Here is a 16113-nt window from a genome sequence, read left to right as displayed (position 1 = left end):
TTAGCCACCATGTTCAACACTCGATTTCATTGCCATCAAACATTACAGCACGACTCATTTTCTAGTTTTGAACTCAAGCTGTTTGAGTTACACCTAAACTCTGCTGCGCCTTTGCTGTGTGCCCTCATATATCGTCCTCCCAAGTTTAATAAAGATTTTATCAAAGAGTTTTCAGGTTTTGTGGCTGGAATTGTTCTTAAATTCGACAATTTTTTAATCCTTGGTGATTTTAACATCCATGTCTGCTGTGACTCTAAACTTTTGGTCAAGGACTTTTTGAATATTATTGACTCTTAACTTGACCCAGTGGGTTACCGGTCCCACGCATGAAAAAGGTCACACACTGGACTTGGTGCTCTCCCACGGGCTGGATGTCTGCATCACGGAAATATCCGAGTTGCGCATCTCCGATCATCTTCCTGTGTTGTTCACTCTAACGCTGCGCAGCTCGGTAGATAAGCCATACGTCCCAGCGCGCAAAAAGCGAGCGCTTAATGCTCTAACAGCGCCGCTTTTTCTGCTGCCTTTATGGATTCTGGAAAATGAATTCCAACTGTAAAATTGTGACATTCTTCATTCTACCTGCACTGATATCTTGGACTCTATTGCTCCGCTCAGGACTGTGTGCACTAAATATTTATCAGAGCCATTGCTGAATGAACATACGCGCTGCCTCAGACGTGACTACAGACGCACCGAAAGGAGATGGAAAAAGGACAGATTGTATGTTTCCCTACAGATTTTAAGGACTCGTCTTTCTGCTCACCAAGAAGCTGTAAAAACTGCAAAGACTAAGTTTGTCTCAAACTTAGTGTCAGTAAACAGTCACAGGCCTCAGGTACTTTTTAATGTCCTTAATCGCTTTCTTAGTTCATGTGATAATGCTGAAGTCATTTCTTCACCAAACATTTAGCATTTTTTAATTTAAAGATTCTCTCAATTAGGGCCCTTGTCTCGTCGTCTGCTGCTTCAGATCAGAGTCTTTCTCCTGTGTGCTCAGCTGTCTTAGAGCAGTTTGATCCCGTCTCCCTTAATGACTTGACCGCAGTAGCTAGTAACCTAAGATCATCACACTGCCCCTCTGATTGTCTTCAATACTGTCGGGCCTTTTATCCTGAGATTAATTAATACGTCCCTTGCAACAGGCTGCGTCCCATCATGCTTTAAACAAGCTATAGTTCAGCCTCTTCTTAAAAAACAAAACCTGGACCCAACTGCTCTGTCCAATTACAGGCCAATCTCAAAGCTTCCTTTTCTATCTAAAGTCTTGGAGAAAGTGGTCTACCTACAGTTGTAGGCCCACCTTGATTTTAATATGATCTCTGAAAAATTTCAATCTGGTTTTAAATCACTACATAGCACTGAGACGGCTCTTTTAACTCTGGACTCTGGCAGCCCTGCTGCCCTTTTATTGTTGGACCGGTCGGCCATGACATCCTGTTATCACGGCTAGAATTTCATGCTGGCCTAAAAGGATCTGGCCTACAGTGGTTTCGGTCCTATTTGTCAGAAAGGTCTTTTCATGTCAATATGGGCCCCCACAACTCCAAAATAGCCCCTCTTAAATACGGTGTACCTCAAGGCTCTATTTTGGGTCCTGCCCTGTTCGCACTCTATTTGTTGCCATTGTGCTCCATCTTCTCTTGGTTTCATTTCACTGTTTTGCTGATGATTTGCAGATTTATCTACCTTTAAAAGCAGGGTCAGACCATCCCCAGCTCTTATTGCGCTGCCTTGACGATGTCAAACAGTGGTTGTCATTAAATTTTTTAAAGCTAAATGAAAATAAAACTGAGGTTGTCATTTTTGGCAACTTTAATCATATCGACAGCACTCTGGGCGCCCTTTCCTCGTATTGTAAAACACATCTAAAAAACCTCGGTGTCTACATTGATGGTTCTTTTAAATTGAATAAGCAGGTGGGTGCAGTAGTTCAGTCCTGCTTTTTTCAGTTAAGATAGCTAGCCAAGGTAAAGCCATACCTCCCGGCTAATGTCTTTGAGCGTGTTATTCACCCTTTCCTTACTTGCAGATTAGACTACTGCAATTCATTGTATTATGGTCTAGATCAGGCCACCATTCATCGTCTTCAGATGGTTCAAAATTCAGCTGCTTGCCTGCTAACTGGTACCAAACGGAGAGAGCATATAACCCCAGTTTTAGCTTCCTTACACTGGCTTCCTGTCTCCTACAGGATCCAATTTAAACTTTTACTAATTGTTTTTAAGTGACTTAATGCCCGAGCCCCTCCTTACCTGTCTGAGCTCATCTCTGCCTATGCTCCAGGAAAAACCATGAGGTCTAGCTCAAAACTAATGCTGTCCATCCCACGGACTTATCTCAAATCCCGTGGTGATAGATCCTTCTCTGTGGCAGGTCCCAGACTTTGGAATAGTCTCCCCTTAAATATTAGATCTGCACAAACACTTGAGCAATTTAAAGCATTACTAAAGACACATTTCTATGCCCTGGCTTTTAACACACTATGACCCAAGCATTTTGGTCTTATTTGAATTAGTTTTAGTTATTGTTTTTGTCACGGTTTGCCGGGGCAAGCCGTGTGGAGTTGTAGAAAGGACCAAAAAGGCGGCAGCTCTGGTGCAGGCGAGTGTTTATTTACAGGGGTGGGTAAGTACAAACAGCAATGGTGGCAAAACATGAAACTGGAAACCTAAACTGGGTAAACTAACAAGACAAACCAGAAACGAGGATGCAGGGAGGTCCGGGGAAATACATACGGAGAGACGCAGGGAGACCGAGGGGAAACAACACAGACGAACCAGCAACTACCATGACAGAAGAGACAACTTAAATACACTCAGAGAACACAGGGAGATTACACACAGGTGGGGAACACAGCTGGGAGTGATTACGTGACGAGACTAGGGAGGCAAACTGAAACACTCGCATAAGACGCAGACCTTCACAATAAAACAGGAAACACATACACGCAATGACATAACACACCAACTTAACACAGACTGGGGGACACAGAACATAGGAACATGAACCATGAAACAGAAGAGTACAAACACCCAAGGCAACCAAAACCACAGAATACTAATAAACTAAACATAAACACGGAGTCGCAGACTCCAGACCATGACAGTTTTAATTCTTTTATTGTCCTATTATTGTTTTTTATTGTTATTATTGTATTACATTGTTGCTTTTTAATGCCATTTTTATATTGTTAAGCACTTTGTGCAGCATCAGCTGTTTGAAATGTGCTATATAAATAAATTTGACCTTGACCTTTGTCTGTTTCCTTGTTTCTTGCCTGAAGTCTGCCTCCTGTCCTTTGAAAAAACATCAGCCCGTGTTCCCTCAAGGAGTTGAGAGTGCAGGGCCTTCTTTGCTCTCACAGCCAAAAACACAGCTCAGATCTCCTACAGTAACAAGTAAGACCACAACCTGTCGACCCTCTCTTCGTTTTAGAAATTGTCTGGATCAGACTGGCCTTATCTAATAGTCTTTCTCCTTTTCTAAAGACGCTGTCCAAATACTCGAGCAGTAATTAAAATTTGTCCCGTCTCCCTACCGGCGGTCACTGAACTCTTCTCATTTCCAAATAAGCCTTTAAAAGTTTTAGTTGTGATTCATCCGTTGCTGTGACTGCAGAACCTTCTTTTGTGGAGTTTGGTCCAACATCCTTCCTCAGTCCAAACAAATGCACAATAGGTTAAGTGGTGATATATGTTAGCCCTGCAACGGGCTTTGTTTTTGTGTCCCAAGTGTTGCCCAGTGACAGCTGGGATAAGCTCCAGTCCCTTAAGACCTGAGTTTGATTAAAAAAGATTGATGAATGGATGATATCTTGAGTTTGAACAGTGTATGTGTATCATTTTCAATAATTGCACAATGTTAATTGTGATATGAAAACTTTACTTTTATAAAAGAATGCACCAGCAACAAACACTACAGCCATCATGTCAGATTCTAGTTTCTACATAATCATCAAATGTGTGTTTATAGCCACACTAGGGGCTAATGACTATAATGTCAGTTGGTTAGTGCTGGTCAGCACTAGTCCAAGTCACGAGATTCATGATATCTTGGTCATCTGAGGAGCAGCTGTACTCTAGGCTGTACATTTATATTAATGCATAAGCTATTATGCTATTATACTAATGTTCGAAATAGTAACAGAACTGTTATGAAAGAAAATGAGATGCTATCAAAGTACAGTGAATTCAAAACGAAAAAGCTGAGTTTCATTAGCTTTAATCACACGATTCTTCCTCAGAAAGAGAAAATGCAAGATGGAGACGAGACCTTCGTTCTGCCTCTCTCCTTTTCTCTCCGCATGAAGTCCAATGACACCATGTGCTGGTGTTCTGAAGAGTATATGGACAAGATGTTATTTTTATGCTGAGCACAGACCCATCCCTTTGTAGATGAGAGGTGAGATTTTAGACTGCCAATTACTTTAGGCTGCAGAGAGGTCAAGCATAGCGGCCAGAATCCACCAGCTCAACCGGCTTTGTGTGGACGGCTCCTGGGAACGTCAGCGCAGTTAGCTGAACTCCCAAAACAAGTGGAGGAAGTGAATTGTTGCAGAACGGCCTTGTTCACACCGGACGAATTACCTGGGACCTCTTGTGAATCTGAATTTAAGTCAAATATCCTGTCTTATTGAACATTTTAGTTGTTGTGTTTGATGTTTATGCTTTATGTTTAGGTGTGAAGATCATCAGTTATAGCAAACCAACAGCAATAACAGTGGAAGATCATCACTTCAGCTATCAGTGCAATTCAGGACATTACATTTTTCCATGCATTATGCAACAGAAAGGCCCTCCTATGCTGATTAACATTATGTGATTTATGAGGAATAAAAGCTAAGGCTGTACGGCATTTATGGTACATTGCTCATGAATCTTATCTTTTCTATGGGTATGCCTCAGAGAATGACCTTCTCAATGATATTCTGATTCAGTGCCTGTAAACCAACATCACAACCACCCAGTACAAATGAATGAAAGGGTAACTAGGCGCAGAATAAACAAGTGAAAGTTAATATTAAAGAATCAGTGTGTCTACCAATAGTTAGGAGTCATCTACTACTAATTAAATACATTATAAGAACACAAAAGGAACGCAAAATGAAAAAGGCTACCTGTTAGCTAGCAAAGGTGCTCACTGTGGTGCATTACCTTTGACTCTTCAGTGCGGAATCAAGGGAAGGGTGTGATTTCTCTTTCAATGAGTGAGAAGGTCAGCACACCACTGGGGACCAGGAAGGTCTCCTGGCCTGCGAAGGTGAGAGCCAACGGCCCCTTTGTGGCAAAAAAGCAACGGATAGCATTTCAGAAAGGGCAGGGTATGCCCTTGAGGTATGCAGATTCAGCTCCAGATGTAATATGTTGGCTCTCTGATTGCACTGTGCTTCCTTGTAGTGCCCTGTGGGCATGCTCACACTAGTTATGCAACAGTTTATTCACACACACAGGAGCATATATTTTACTAGTTTGGATTATTTTGAGAGGGCAATGCCACACCGAATCTGAACAGGGCTATACCAAGATTATATGCATTATAAATAGAAGAACTAATGTATTTTTTTAACTCCTGTGGAGTCTGGGCTGACAAGCTGAATCAATTATTTGTGTTTAAGATTCATGCTGACTTTTTTTTTTTAAGCTAAATTGTGTGGTAATCAGTGTCCAGGTGAAATGCTTTAAAAGTAATAAAAAATTAAACAGTGATGGCCAGCTTAGTAACAGGCCAGCAAACCCAGTTTATCAGATCCATTCATCTTGTCAGTGCTATTGGTGATCCTAGACTGTATGATAGATGATGTGACAAAGACACAACAGGACTTACATCCTACCATTAATCACCAGACTGGTATTTACACACTAGGAGAGCTGTTAACAAAGACAGACGAGGGGAAGGGTGGATTAGCTAACAAGAGCATTTCAGAATACTATTCTGTCACTAAACGCACTGTAAATTTCATGTGTATGTTGCGTAATTATTGAACGTTGCAGTGCACGGAGAGGCACACCTGTTTTTATTCTGTTTCAACACAGCACCATGCACATGTTCACGATGGCACGTACACACCATCTGGCTCTGGCACTTGTGAAATCCCACTAACAGACCGCTGGGCTGCAGGGAAATAAAGATCTAAAAAGTCTCGCTATCAGCACCAAAAAGTACGTCAATATGAACCGTAGAACTCTTTGTGGATGATTTGTCATTTACTGATACTGTTTATTATATTTGTAGCAAAAGCACATAGATCTTCTTTGTCTTTTCAGAGCTGTTTGACAGTTTTACGTCAGTGCTAACGACTGTAAGTAAATGACAGCTGTCATTTGATGTTTTCTTTATGGATTCAAATATTCTCTGTGACCCTGAGGCCAAATTTATTTAAATGTCAATGAATAAATGTCATTGTGTGTGTGTGCATCTGTCTATCTGTGTGAGGCCTGTCCAGATAAAGATTAGGGTGACAACACGCCCATATGAATGCCAACGCTCTTGGTCTCATTTCACAGATCTATCTGCTTTGTAGTCACCAGCCAACGCCTTTAATCTCTCGTTAGGTTAGATTCTATTACTAAAGAAGTGACAAAACCTTTTACAGACAAGTTGCTTTAAAAGTTACTGTATGTGAAATGCAGAAGCCCAGTGCATAAATGCAAAAGGCAGACACTCGTGGAGGAGTAGATTACATCCATGGGGAAGAAAAGGGGCGATTGCTAACCAGAGTTAGCCACGCAGACATGTTGGTGGTAAATATCTGATCAAAACATGTCCTGTCAAAACAGGATCCTTCACCTAAACAAACAACAATGAATGATTGATTTACATCATTCAGTATAATCAGGTAGGCATTTAATTCTCAGTTATTTAGACAGTATGACACTGACCCCACATAGCGCTATCTTAAAAGAATAAAGAATGGATAGTTTCTCTCCACTAAGAGTCACATATGCCATAAACAGAAAATGCAGGGAGCTTAAATCCAAAAAACTGTGTCCTTTTCTTAAAACCTACCCACCAATAGGGTTTTGGTATATAATATCTAATATGTATAATATATAATATATAATAATACTGGAACAGATTTCTACATGGAAAAAGTGTCATCATAGTGCCATATCATTACTATAGCAACTCCATGTATTTAGGTTTGCTAATGCGCACAACAAGGAGACAAACTCAGAAATGTCTGATAGATAGAGCAGTGTGTCTGCATTCGATGAAGATTTCATACATTTCATACGTTTTGCTACTTCAGACAAAAACATATCAGGGAATACAATTAGAGTGCAAAGGCACACAAATGGCTCAACCAAGCTTTTTTAGAGCACTTGCTAGTTAGACTCTGTATGACAGATAGAGAGACGGTGGATGGAAATTACTGATGCAGTTACATATTGTTGGGCCAAGTATGTGATGCCATTTCAAATGGTGGATAAACACAAACGCTTGAAAATTCGGCTCAAGTTACAACATCCCAGGTAGAAACTTTTTTATTTTAAATTTTGTAGTTTTATTTTATGACAATATTGTGTAGGGTCCAGAAGAACTGCAAAGTCAAGTTGCTTATTTTTAGATTAAAATGTTAAGCAGTTCCCTTTTACTTCTACTTAAAATCTCCAGGGAAAACAGTACCCAGGCTACTTTTGTCCTTACAGTTGACTTACGTTGTGCCCCTGTATATACTGCTGTCTCACTATTGCACTATAAAGCTGCTGCTGACACTTTGCGGCAATATATTCACACTTCAAATCAGGTAGTCTGTCATCAGTGACAGTAGCTCATTAAAAAAGAAGGATGAAAAATGTCCTTCATTTTATTCGCGCTAATAAATGCTTCTTTCTGCAAGCTGCAATCATCAATAAAACTTTCAGTTTATTTTCATCTATATCATGAGAAATATGAACACAAATTTAGTTAAAATACTGTGATATAATTTTGAGAAAATATCGCCCACCTTTTCCCTCCAAGTGCCTTATTAGAAATGTGCATAAAGCGATCGTGGCTCAAGAGCTGGGAGTTCGCCTTGTAATCGGAAGATTGCCGGTTCGAGCCCCGGCTTGGACAGTCTCAGTCGTTGTGCCCTTGGGCAAGACACTTCACCCGTTGCCTACTGGTGGTGGTCAGAGGGTGGTCACCAGTGGCGCCAGTGTCCGGCAGCCTCGCCTCTGTCAGTGCGCCCCAGGGTGGCTGTGGCTACAATGTAGCTTGCCATCACCATGAATGTGTGTGTGAATGGGTGGATGACTGGATGTGTAAAGCGCTTTGGGGTCCTTAGGGACTAGAAAAGCGCTATATAAATTAGAGATGGACCGATCCGATATCACGTATCGGTATCGGTCCGATACTGACCTAAATTACTGGATCGGATATCGGAGAAAAATAAAAAATGTAATCCGATCCATTAAATATCACGAAAGCACCTCACAAAACTTGCAACACGCCGTAACTCACCTCAGAACGTTAGCACGTCGGAGCAGTATGCATCACGTGATAGAGCGGCTGTGGCATGCGGGACCTGTCGGTGGTCTGGATAGCATGTGGAGCTTCGCTAGCAACCCGGCATTTCATCTCCGACAAAGTTATCCCGAGAGAAGTAAAGCAAGTGTGTAAGTCCATCTCTGAATGTTTGTAAAGCATTCCTGCGTTAAGCTTAACAAGCGACTGCCTCTCCTGCTGCTACTTCAATCATGAAACTGCTTAACGATCAGCTGATCGGCTTTTCTGTCGCGAGTCCGTCTCTTTTGTTTGTTTTTGGCCCACTTTGCACCAGAAAGAGGAAACCAGTGGCTGAACAACAGCAGCACGTTTAAGCTTGATCAGCTATTGTTAGAATGTATTTAATATTACTTTCTACTCGAGGATCTTTTTCTACGTAGCTGACGCTGGTAACTGTGCAGGGGCGGATCTAGCAAAGTTTAGCCAGGGGGGCCGATAGGGCATTAACAGGGAAAAGGGGGCACAAAGACATACTTTTCTTTCTTATTCTCATTTAAAATGTCTAGCTTTTAATAAATAATTATCTTACACCCAAAGTTTTAATTTGATGTAAAATGAATAGAAGTCAATTACTGTATATAGTGACTATTAAGTCTAATATATATACCCTAGTAAGCTATAGTACTTTTTCCTTTGGGAAGGTACCATCTGTGCAGTCTGCAATTTTGTTGAAGAAAGATGTTGAATCTATTTAATATTTCTTGAAAAATAATTGATTTCTGTGCATTTTTTTTCACACTGCATCAAATTAAGGTTGATTACGTCAATTAAGCATCATGAGGTGGAGCGTGAGGGGTGGTTCCCTATTTTTTATTTATTTATTTTTGTTGCTGGGAGTTGGAACCCTATTAGTTAGGTTGCTCAATATTTACGCTAAGTACTCTTTAAAATACCAGAATAGGGAGGATGGTGTAGGCTTAAGTTTATTAGATTGATCAGTATTGCTGAACTATGAAACATTTTTTTTTGCATACAGGTATAACAGAATAGCTTTAGTGTAGTTGTTGTTTTAAACTTGAGTATGAACTTATACAAAATGCAGCAAGATATTTAAAAAAACAGTTTTGTTGATTAAAAAACACTATATCGGATTCATATCGGTATCGGCAGATATCCAAATTTATGATATCGGTATCGGTATCGGACATAAAAAAGTGGTATCGTGCCATCTCTAATATAAATACAGGCCATTTACCATATATTAATGGAAATGATGTTTTGTAGTATCAATACCAGCTAAAATGAAGCAGAACACAGTCGGGTCCTTTCAGTGTTGACCACCTCTGCCAGCTACTGTTGCAGCGCAGAGCTCTGTAATGTGCAGAGGTGTGGACTCGAGTCACATGACTTGGACTCGAGTCAGACTCGAGTCATTAATTTAATGACTTTAGACTTGACTTGAAAAAATGTTCTAAGACTTGTGACTTGACTTGGACTTTTACACCAATGACTTGGGACTTGAATTGGACTTGAACCGGTTTACTTGAAAAGACTTGATATTTTACCCCAAATACAAAATTTAACATGCATATTATATAGAGATTGAAAATGTGACGTCATTCACGGGTAGAACCGCAAAGGATTCTGGGAACTCGTGGCAAGCGGTACTAGCGCACGCAGGCTTTCAATTAAAATCAGTTATACAGCGATAAAAAGAAACACAAGAAGCCGTTGTATTATTAACTGCAATAGCCGGTCGCATGACAGCCATGGGAAGCCGACGGGTAAAGAGATCGGTTGTTATCGGATTACCTCGTTGAAGAGAAATTGTTCGAGCCATGTTTCCGAAGTAACAAAGACGCGACTGGATTGCAGCCATTCAAAGGTCAAATATAACGTCCCAGAACACTCCAGCTCACAGGTTAGTCTGCTCCAAGCATTTACACAAAGGTCAGTCTGCTGCTGTAGTTAATGCGTCACTTTCATAACATAACTGGTGATATAGGTTACAAGCAAGTCTGGCGCTGAACAGAAATTGTCGCGCTATGCTCCTTTATTTATTGTGCATAAATAGTGAATTGTCCTGACACAATATTGCGTTTCGCTTCTGTTATTATGGTACATTGACAAAAACACATACTTTTATTCACAGGATAAAACAGTTGTTTTGTATCACTAATTGCCCAGTACGATTACAGCATACAGTATTATTGTCACTGCTACATTTCTGTGATGCTACCAGAAATTATTTCCACTACTAATTAATTACCGTTGAGCTCAAAGGTCCTATTAATAAACGGTTAAGGAATGTGTATTTATGATGACGATTTGTGAGACTGGTAAACTTATGATACGTACGATGGTCTTTCGTTCTACACGGTGCATTTCAAGGTCCTGCACCCATCCGTCGGTAAACTGTACCTGGGCTTGTTGCAGTGACCTGAAGTTACTAAACTTCATGAGTGTATGCACTCACTCCAAGAACCGTATGATTATAAATATGCATATAAATATGCTACGATGAGATAGCTGACTTCATCTAACTAGCAAATGTTGTCCAGGCTACGTTGGTGATGCAGTTTTTTTTAATATGTATGATATTTTTGTCATGCGATTTTAAAGCTGGTCCTATAACCGCATCCAAGAATAACATGCAGCTTATCTCAGAACTGTTGGTGAAAATTATTCTTGGAGCTAGGTTTAATTGAGCTGCATTTTAAAGAGGTGCAATTTCACAATTTGTGTATATTTTCTAAGTTCACTATTTTGTCATGTGTTGAGAAAAACACAGATTTTAAAATTACATGGTCTAATATTTACATTTAGCATAACTGCAACATTATTTTTTCGTTGTTTTTTTTTTTTTTAAAGACTCGAAAGGACTTGAAATTCAAAGTTTCAGACTTGTGACTTGACTCTGACTTTTACACCAGTGACTTGAGACTCGACTCTGACTTGCCTGACATTACTTGAGACTTGACTTGAGACTTGAGGATAAAGACTTGAGACTTACTTGAGACTTGCAAAACAATGACTTGGTCCCACCTCTGGTAATGTGAGCATCACTCAGTGAAAATTACATGTGCAAATGAGAAAACCGTTTGGTTGCTCTGCTGATTGTGTCTGTTCTGAGTCAGTCGCTCACAAAATATGCAAAGCTGTTATTCTTCGGTCTTATTGATAAATGCGTACAGTTGTGATCATAAGTTCAAACACAATCATTATGGGTATGAATGTTATGATAATTTTAGAGCTTTTACTGATTTCTTTGAATTGTTCTTTCTCCAGGGCGGATTGATTATACAGCAAACATCTTTAATGACTTCAAGAAAACAAGAATTCGGTGCAACAATTTGAAATTCTATTTGATGTTCTCCAATCCACACAGGGTCAAACGTAAACACGCCCCACAATAAAATTAAATGTCCCTCCTGTGGTCAAATATTCAGCCAGAATTGTTCCACAAGCTTAGTGAAGGTTACCAAAAGCATCTGGACAAGTAACTGTGTTTTATTGGGAGTGTATATATACTTTGAGCCTGTGTGGATTAGAGAAAATCAAACTTGTGCACCCAATTCTTATTTTTTTAAAGCCATTAAAGATTAAAGAACAGTTCAAAGAAATTATTAAAAGCTCCAATGAGCGGATATCAAACGTTTGACCACAACTGTATACAAAATGCTCCATCTACTCAGTAAGGAATTTTATATACTTAACAGGAAGTGACTGCCACTTTGAAAAAACTGACTCAAAATTAGTGCAGGCAGCAGGTTTATTAATCATAAGCGTACCACCTGCAGCAGATGCATAAGAAAGAAAATAACTCAGACAAACAGCAGGTGCTGAAGTTATGTGAGATATGCCTTAAGTGTATGGTGACACAGGCGCCTCGCCAAAGATCGTTTACGAGGTAAATCATCACACTCATCATCAGCTGAAATTAGTGTTTATGCAGTCTCGTTTTTGACGCCAAGAATCTTTCTTTCCTTCTTTCTCTCTGCTAAACTCTCATTCATAAAACATAAATAACCTTTTATTATCAACTTCAGTGTTTGGCTCCAGAGGCTTGTGAAAAATATGGTGGCAGGACTTATCAGCAGCATGAGCAGACATGATATATTAAAGGGATCTGAATCGAGATAAAAAAATAAAATAAAATAAAAATTGAGCATGACATCCCAACCTATTTTTAATGTATTTGCTTCAGAAGGTTTGCAGCGATTTTAAAAGAGCTGCTGATTCAGAGGCAGACCACACTAAACACTGGGATGTGTGTTATGTTGATATAACAGGCAAATGTGAGCATCCTTCAGTGCATAAGGATTACGTCTAATGAAATGATGACACTAAAATTTCCTAGCTTACTTAAACTCAGTGACAAAAAGTGAATTTGCAGCTGCTTTTCTAGACAAAAGATCAAGAGAGTATTAAGGAGAATCAATATAAGCAAGATTGCTGAGTCATTTGTACACAGAATGACCACCTTCTGTCCAAACGGGCCTTAAAATCAGTAAGCAGTGGGATCGGTGAATCAATGGTCAACCACCTTGTGAGTAGATGTCCCCAAATTACACTCTTGGTATAATTAAAGATTAAGTTCACATTACTCTTTTTGCTTCCAACTTAAATGTACTTGAGAGCATTAGCAGGGCAAGTGTGTGAACATCAGATCTTTGCAGGACTTTTACAAACAAGGGAAAAGTGTCTTTATCTCCTGTTAGAAAGCGCAGAGAAAAGAAAACAAAAACTCAAGGAGCATTGCATCTGCTCTTTCACAAAACCAGTCCAGTCTCATGAGTTAATCATGCTGTGAGAAGCATCTGGTCCCCCTTCCTGGACAGCAGGTTAGGAGGCAAGTCTGGTCACAAATCAGATAGCTGATTCCCAACCTGGAGGCTAATTAAAGAATGTGACATTTAACCAACAATTCAGAGGATGAATTATGGCAGTCGTGTTAATAACAATCTTTAAAAAAACAGCCACATCAAGGGCAAAATGAATCCAATAGAGTAAAGAAGAAACCAGTCCACACCATTATTTCTCCATTATCTGCTATCATGGTGAACGACAGAGTTAATAAGGACTCATCATCTGTGCAAAACTGTTTTGACAGATGGCTGTCTTATTCCGTTTCACGTTTCCATTGTTATCCAGAAGGCTTGGATAAACATGCCAGAAACTTACCGATGATAAATATTAAAATGCACCCTACACTGGTCACCCCACAATCTGAGCACTACTGCTCAGTCATACAAGCTGTGAATACATTAAATTAAATATAAAACAGGATCATTTACTATTTAGTTTGCCTTTAGGTTAATGTAGCAGCACTGTATTTAGTGACAATTTGACATGCTGGAGGCAGAGGAGGCGTTTGAAACCGTGGAAGATTTAATCACCATAGCACGGAGTGTAGGTCTATGAGGGGAACTTTTTGTGTCAGCCTTCTATGTGCGCCTCGCTCCCTTTGTGTGTGCCACAGGGCTCAGTTAGCCCCCTCCTTTCTCTTTATATTCTTCCTTTGGTTTGTACTGAGAAAGCACGGCATTGCTTTCCACTTTTATGCTGATGACTGTCAGATCTATGTCCCTCTAAAGAAAAAAGGCAGATACCTTACACAGCCATTACTTCAGTGTCTCGATGACATTAAGGCTTGGATGTCTGTTAACTTTTTAAAATTCAATGATAAAAAGACAGAGGTGATGGTTTTTGGTAGCCCCACTGAGACCCCCAATGTATATGTAGATTCCCTGGCACAGTATGTTAAGCCAACTGTCACAAACCTGGGGGTCAAAGTGGACTGTGATCTAAAGTTTGATAATCAAATTAAGGCCGTGGTAAAATCTAGCTTCTTTCACCTCAGGCAGCTGGCAAAAATAAAGCCAATTCTTTCACGGCAGCACTTTGAGACAGTGATCCACGCCTTTGTTAGCACTCGGCTGGATTACTGTAATGCACTTTATATAGGGGTCAGTGCATTATATATTAGTCATCTACAGAGGGTGCAAAATGCCGCAGCTCGTCTTTTAACTGGCACTCGAAAGTTTGAGCACATTTCCCCTGTTTTAGTTTCACTTCACTGGCTGCCCATTTCTTTTAGGATTCATTTTTAAATTCTTTTATTTACTTTTAAAGCTCTCCATGGCCTAGCTCCATCTTATCTCTCTGAGCTGCTACAGCCTTATACACCCACCCGCTCTCTCAGGTCAGCTGATCAGCTGCTCCTGAAGATACCCAGGACTGGGCGTAAACTTAGAGGAGATCGTGCTTTTGCTGTAGCAGCTCCCAAACGGTGGAACGAGCTTCCTTTAGAGATTAGACAGGCCACTTCTTTATCTGTTTTTAAGTCACTCTTGAAAACCCACCTCTTTACCTTGGCCTTTGACACCACGTGAGATGTTGGTTTTTTATTTTTATTTTAGTTGTTTTTAGGTGATTCGATGCTGTTTTATCTTGTTTTTGCTTTAACATAGGGCTGTTTTAATTTTATGTCTTATGTGTTTTATTTATTTAATTTGCTGTTTTTTGTTATTCTATTGTTTTAACTTATTTTCTGTACAGCGCTTTGTTCCTGTGCTGGGTATTTTAAAGTGCTTTATAAATAAAATTGGATTGGATTGGATTGGATTTAGGTTAATGTAGCAGCACAGTATCATAAGTGACAGCTTTGACATGAGAGGCCAGAGGAGAGCATGTTGAAGCCAGTGAAAGAGTTAATCACCAATAGCCCGGCAGTGATAAATGAAAGGTCAATGGGCCTCATCTCAGCGGCTTTCCAACCTTTTTTTTCTTTTCTTTTTTTAAATCCTGCTGGCCTCTTTCCCAATCCCCCCTTTGACTTTCTTTCCTGGCATTTTGTCTGCCTGTTACCAGCCTATGCCTTCCCGCTGATTTCCTCCCTTTTCTAAAAGACTGTACATAAAACTGAATATAAAACACTGATGTAGACTTTAGGTGAGAAAAATGAAGTCAGTGCACTCAGTGCTTCTTCTACTTTCCAAAAGAAGTCAGATTATATAAAAGTCCATGGGAAAAATCACCTTATTCCTCACTTGATTTATAACTTTAATAAATACTTTCCAGACAGTTTTATGATCCCAATAGGCGATCTCAATTCTTCTTCAATACAGCATGATGTCCATTTTGTAAAGTGCGGACCCCTTTAGAGTAAAAAGAGACAATAAAGCAGGGTCACGTCCTGTTTAAAAAAGAGAACAGAAAGGGAAAATAAAAAAGAAAGCTCAGCTCGAGGCTTCAATAGAGCAGTATCCACTCCATTCATTTTCTCTTTTTTTTATACAAAACCTATAGTCTAATCTATTTCACTGCTCTTGAATTGATTTTGGAGATATGGGTCTGCAAAATCTGACCCATGCTGGACCGGTCAGGAAGTCCACATCCCATCTATAAAGGTCTGCATGTTCAATATCAATCTTTCCAGCTGGTGATATTTTTCAGTCTGGACCATCCACTGCCTGCTTCATGCTCATCATGACAGCTCATCCCATTCAATGCCATGGAGTGCCAGATCTCTTTACAGAAACCTTTTTGTGGATTACTTATTACCGAGGACTGACTAATGTATCTGCAGCTAACAGGTAAGATGGGGACAGATGGTGGCCAGTGAGAGAGCACGTCTGCTGTCATCAACTCACTGCATCAGGCTCAGACAGCCTCAGC

The sequence above is a fragment of the Astatotilapia calliptera genome, chromosome 2, assembly GCF_900246225.1.
Source record: "Astatotilapia calliptera chromosome 2, fAstCal1.2, whole genome shotgun sequence".
NCBI classification, from domain to species: Eukaryota; Metazoa; Chordata; class Actinopteri; order Cichliformes; family Cichlidae; genus Astatotilapia; species Astatotilapia calliptera.
This window is presented reverse-complemented; position numbering follows the sequence as displayed.